This window comes from Cavia porcellus, unplaced genomic scaffold, assembly GCF_034190915.1.
Source record: "Cavia porcellus strain 051 isolate PalLab524CR breed Dunkin Hartley unplaced genomic scaffold, mCavPor4.1 scaffold_29, whole genome shotgun sequence".
Classification (NCBI taxonomy): domain Eukaryota; kingdom Metazoa; phylum Chordata; class Mammalia; order Rodentia; family Caviidae; genus Cavia; species Cavia porcellus.
In genome coordinates, this window is record NW_026947512.1 from 3,145,504 (window position 1) to 3,151,757 (window position 6,254).

At 34.0% G+C, this 6,254-nt stretch overlaps 1 non-coding gene across 1 annotated transcript; it reads right to left on the bottom strand.

Moving 5' to 3' along the window:
- Window positions 1-3,839: 3,839 nt before the first annotated feature.
- LOC111758333 (U6 spliceosomal RNA) lies at window positions 3,840-3,946 on the bottom strand. Its single transcript, XR_002792523.2, has one exon. It is a non-coding gene; the product is annotated as a U6 spliceosomal RNA (small nuclear RNA).
- Between the last annotated feature and the right edge of the window lie 2,308 nt (window positions 3,947-6,254).

The following is a 6,254-nucleotide window of genomic DNA, read 5'->3' on the forward strand; positions in this document are numbered from 1 at the left end:
GAGTGAGATGGAATCTCAGTGTGGTCTTAATTTGCATTTCCCTAATAACCAATGATGATGAACATTTTTTCATGTATTTATTTGACATTTGTATTTCTTCCTCTGAGAAGTGTGTATTCATCTCAGATGCCCATTTTTGGATTGGGTCTTTGAATTTTGGGGGTCTGAGTTTTTTTAATTCTTTATATGTTTTAGACAATAGTCCCTTGTCTGAGGGGGAGTTCACTAAGATCTTTTCCCAGTTTGTGGGTTTTCTTTTCACTATGCTGGAGATTTTTTTTTTTTACTTACAGAAACTTTTTAATAAGACGTGGTCCCAGTTATTGATTCTGGGAAGTATTTCCCTTGCAGTTTCAGTCCTGTTCATGAATTCTCTACCTACCCCTATGTCTTCAAGGTTCTACCTAATTTGTCTTCCAATAGATTCAGTGTTTCTGTTTTAATATTCAGATCTTTGATCCATTTAGATTTTAATTTAGTACATGGTGATAGGCTTGGGTCGAGTTTTAAGTTTTCGGCCAATGGAGAGCCAATTTTTCCAACACCATTTATTAAAAAGACTGTCGTTTTTCCAGTGAACCTGCTTGGTTCCTTTATCAAAGATAAGCTGGTTGAGTATGTTTGTAGTTGTGGTTATATCTTTTAATCTATTCCATTGATCCTCTGCTCTGTTTTGATTCCAGTACCATGTTGATTTTACTACTGTTGCTTTGTAGTATAACTTCAAGTCAGGGATTGTTATGCCTCCTGCCTTGCCTTTGCTTAGAATTGCCTTTGATATTCTAGGTCTCTTCTGGTTCCAGATGAATTTTAGGAGTGATTTCTCTAGATTTATAAGGTATGTTGATGGTATTTTTATTGGGATTGCATTGAATCTGTATAACAGTTTTGGGAGAATGGCCATTTTCATAATGTTTATTCTTCCTATCCATGAACATGGGATGTCTTTCCATTTTCTGAGATCATCTTCAATTTCTTCTTTCAGTGTATTATAATTTTCCCTGTATAAGTCTTTTGCTTTCATAAGAGTAATTCCTAAATATTTCATTTTTTTGCTTGCTAGTGTGAAGAGTGTGGCTTCTCTTATTTCTCTCTCTCTGCTTTTGTTGTTAGTGTATAGGAATGCTATTGATTTCTGAGTATTGATTTTGTATCCAACTACATTACTGAATTTATTTATTATATCTAAGAGTCTTTCAATGGAGTTTATGGGGTCTTCTATGTAGAGTATCATGTCATCTGCGAACAATGACAATTTAACTTCTTCTTTTCCTATCTTTACCCCTTTTATTTTTCTCTCTTGTCTAATTGCTCTGGCTAGTACTTCCAGTACTATATTAAATAGGAGAGGTGATAAAGGACATCCTTGTCTTGTGCCTGATTTTAAAGTAAAGGCTTTCAATTTTTGGCCATTTAGTATGATATTGGCTGTTGGTTTGTTGTAGACAGCCTTTATTATATTGAGGTAAAGACCATCTATTCCAATTTTCTGTAAAGTTCTTATCATGAATGAATGTTGGACCTTATTGAAGGCTTTTTCTGCATCTGTGGAAATGATCATGTGATTCTTACTTTTGGCTTTATTGATATGGTGGATTATATTTATTGATTTATGTATGTTGAACCATCCCTGCATGCCTGGGATGAATCCCACTTGGTCATGGTGTATAATCCTCTTGATGATTTGCTGCATCCTATTTGCCAATATGTTATTGAGGATTTTTGCGTCTGTGTTCATTAGGGAGATTGGTCTGTAGTTCTCTTTTTCAGTTGGGTCTTTCTCAGGTTTTGGTACTAGAGTAATATTTGCTTCCAGGAATGACTTGAGAAGGACTGCTTTCCTTTCAATTTCATTGAAGAGTTTGAGGAGTGTCGGTATTAGATCTTCTTTGTATTTCTTGTAGAATTCTGCAGTGAATCCGTCTGGGCCTGGGCTGTTCTTTGTAGGTAAGGAATTAATTACATGTTCAATTTCATTGATAGAGATTGGGTTATTCAGCAGTTTTACATCCTCTTGATCTAGCTTTGTTACTTCATATGTTTCTAAGAATCTGTCTATTTCTTCTGTGTTATCAAACCTTTGAGAGTAGAGGTTTTCGAATTAGGTGTTGATGATCTTCTGTATTTCTATTGAGTCTGTAGTGACTTCATCTTTTTCATTTCTTATTGTATGAATTTGACTCTTTCTTCCCTTTTTTAAATAAGGTTGGCTAGGGGCTTATCGATTTTATTTATTCTTTTAAAGAACCAACTTTTTGATTCATTGATTTTTTGGATTGTTTTCTTAGTCTCTATTGCATTGATTTCTGCTCTGATTTTTATAATTTCCTCTCTTCTTTTGGCTTTGGGCTTGACTTGATCTTCTTTTTCTACCTGTTTGATGTGAAGCATCATGTTGTTTATTTGTATTCGTTCTGTTTTCCTGATATGGGAACTCAGTGCAATAAATTTTCCTCTGAGGACGGCTTTCATTGCATCCAATAGATTCCGGTAAGTTGTATCTGTATTTTCATTTGTTTGTCGGTATTGCTTAAATTTCTTTTTTAATTTCCTCTGTGACCTACTCAAGAGTGGGTTATTCAGTTTCCATATGTTTGTGGGATTTTTGCAGTATCTTTATCGTTAATTACTAATTTCATAGCGCTATGGTCCGATAGCATGCAAGGGATAATTTCAACTCTTTTGCATTTATTTAAATATGTTCTGTGAGTTAATATATGGTCTATTTTAGAGAATGACCCATGTACTGCTGAGAAGAATGTGTATTCTGTTGTTGTTGGGTGGAATACTCTGTATATGTCTATTAAGTCCATTTGTTCACAGGTGCAATTCAGTTCTTTTATTTCTTTGTTGATTTTCTGTTTGGTTGATCTGTCCATTCGTGTCAATGGTGTGTTAAGATCTCCTGTTAGAATTGTGTTACTGCTGATTTGGTTTTTCATTTCTGTTAGTACTTGTTTTATATAACTGGGTGCTCTGGAGTTTGGTGCATATATATTTGAGATAGTTATCTCTTCCTCTTGGAGTTTTCCCCTAACCAGTATGTAGTGACCTTCTTTATCCCTTCTGATCATTATTGGCTTGAAGTTGACTTTGGCTGCAAACAGAATAGCTACCCCCGCTTTTTTGGGGGGTTCCTGTTGCATGAAGTATTGTTTTCCATCCTTTGACTTTCAGTCTGTGAATATCCTTTTGGGTTAGGTGGGTTTCTTGTAGACAGCATATGGTTGGATTTTGTTTCTTGATCCATTCTGCCAGTCTGTTTCTTTTAATTTGTGTATTGAGACCATTTACATTAATAGTTAGAACTGTTATATATTGGTTTATTATTGACATATTATCTTTCTTCTGTTGCATGTTTATCTTTCTGCTTTGTTTAATTGTCTGCTTTGTTTAGTGTTTTTTTCCTAAATGTATCTAGGCTGTCTTTCAGTATTCTTTGCAGGGTTGGCTTGGTGATCATGACGTTTTTCAGCTGATCTTTGTCATGGAAGTATCTTATTTCTCCATCGAATTTGAAGGACAGTTTTGCAGGGTACATCAGCCTAGGTTGGAAATCATTTTCCTTTAGGATCTGAAATACATCACTCCATGCTCTTCTTGACTTTATTGTTTGTGCTGAGAAGTCTGCTGTAATTCTGATAGGTTTTCCTTTATAGGTCATCTGTCTTTTCTCTCTGACAGCCTTTAATATTCTATTCTTTTGTTCAGTTTCTGGGATGGTCATTATTATATGTCTGGGTGTAGATTTATTTTGGTTGTGACTATTTGGAGTTCTGTATGCTTCATTGATCTTGATATCAGTTTCCAATCTCGTATTTGAGAAACTTTCAGCTATTAAAAATATGGAACGCTTCACGAATTTGCGTGTCATCCTTGCGCAGGGGCCATGCTAATCTTCTCTGTATTGTTCCAATTTTAGTATATGTGCTGCCAAAGCGAGCACTGCTGCTTTGTTTTGATTGGCTTTGTTCTGTTTTGTTTTGTTGGATTTTACTATTTTAAAATAAAATCAAATAAGATAAATTATATAAAACCCAAATTATAGAATCAAGAAATAATAACCATTTTTATGTTATGTTATGCTTTTTTTATGTTTTTTTTATGAGCATAACATTTTTATGTTATGCTCATAGTACATTAAAGATAGCTTGACTCTACTTTACAGTGATCAAACTACCAGATGAGAAGACTTGAACAATAGGTAGTCACATGACGTTGCTATATTTTCCACTCGCATGTCTAGGCTTGAGTGCCAGCAAAGTTTGGATCATGTTGAGTTGCTAGATTGAAGTCACCATGCCATTTGAATTTCTGCACATTGTACTGGCCTCAGGAAACCTGATTTCTTACCTGACTGTGCAAGGCTCCAAACAGAATGTTCCAGCAAAAAAATCCAGGAGCCTCCTTGAACTAGTTTAAGAACTTTAAGAAGTCATGGAATGTCCCTTCTTCCTTTACATAAGTTATATTTACATCTTAATGGGAGAAGGGTCAAAGAATTTATGATCATCATTTAAAACTGCCACAACTGTTTTGTGTGTCATGATAGATTCTGGAAATTCTTTAGTGTAATCTCCCATTTAATAATTTTTCCCTGACTATGATAGAGTTTATTTCTTCTTTATAACAATGTTTTTCAATTTTTATATTTATTGTCACATTTATGTCTCTGGTGTTTATTTCTTTTTTTTTATGGGTACCAGGGATCAAACCCATGACCACCTGCTTGCAAGGCAGATTCTTTTGCCGCTGAGCTAAATCCCCAGCCCCATGGTGTTTATTTCTTTAACACTGATTATTTATCTCTTTGTGTATTCTTATTTTAAAGTTTTTTTTTTTGAACCAGGAATCAAACTTGGGACCTTGTGCTTGCCAGACAGCGCTGTGCTGCTGAGTTATATGCCTGGCTCCTTTAAAGTCTTTTTAAGATTACTTTCCAAACTATATTTCTCCAATAGAAACGAACCATAAAAAAAAAGGAAACCAGAAATGAATCATCTCTAAAAAATATAAAATTTCAGTAATATATACATGGATGAGTAAATATGTTTTTCCAACAAGTGGAGAATAAATATTTCTCAAACACATATCATTTTTGTAATTTGACTAGATATCTGATATACCAGATATTTTAAAGAATCACAGTATAGACCACATTCCATTAGAATTCAATTCTTACGTATTTGAGACTCAAAAATATATTCCTAAGTAACTCATGACTTTAAAAATTACAAACCATTTAGAAAATAATAAACAAAATACTGCATGAAACAACTTATATAATGTAACACAATAATTTGAAGGAAGTTTATGACATTGAGTGTACTGTTTAAAATGATTTCTAATGAATGAGCTAAGAAACTTTCTTAGAAAGAGAACAAAATCCGCTAGGTGTAACGTTGATGAATAAATTCAAAGCTCTTTATTTGAGATAAACAAACATCTATCTAGTCATGTTGAAAAGAAGATAGAAAGCAAACATAAGCAATATTAGAACTTCAAACAGGGACAAAATTACAGGTATATATTGTAAAGATTTAAAATGTCACTCATTGTATAACTTAGAATTTATAATATTAAGTAGTTTGTGTCAAATTGAAAATTGAGGTTAAAATGACAATTTACTACTTAAATTGGTACCAGGGATGGAGCTCATGACCATAGTTTTCTTTCTTTTTCCTATCCTTTGTCAAAGAACCAAGGTTAATTGGTTTTACAGGTGAGTTTTATCAAGTTTGATTGAACAAATGATTCCACTTTATATAACACTTCAGAAACCAGAAAAAGAGTAAAAGTTACTGAGCTTATTTTATGAAGTTAGTGTAATCTTTTTCTTTGTGGTACTGGAGACTACATCTCCAATCTTTTTTTTTTTTTCTTTTTGAGACAGGATGTCACTATGCAGTTCAGGCTGGCCTTGAACTTTCAGAGATTCTCCTGCCTCAGTCTCCTGAGTCCTGTGGTTACAAGTGTATGTCACCACACCTAGTTTAAATCTCCAGTCTTTTTAAAAATATTTTTTTTTAATTTGAGATAGGGTCTTGCTAAGGTGCTGTTTCTTGGGCTGCCTGGAACTTGAGATCTTCTTAAAATTGTCTCCCAAAGTGTTAGTATTACAGATATGCTCCACCACACCTAAGCTACATTTAGTTTGATACCAAAATGGGTTGAGAACTCTATGGACAAAGATTAGAAGTAGGGCTGGGTATTTAGTTCTGTGGTGTAAGTGCCTGCCTGGCAAGTGCAAGGGC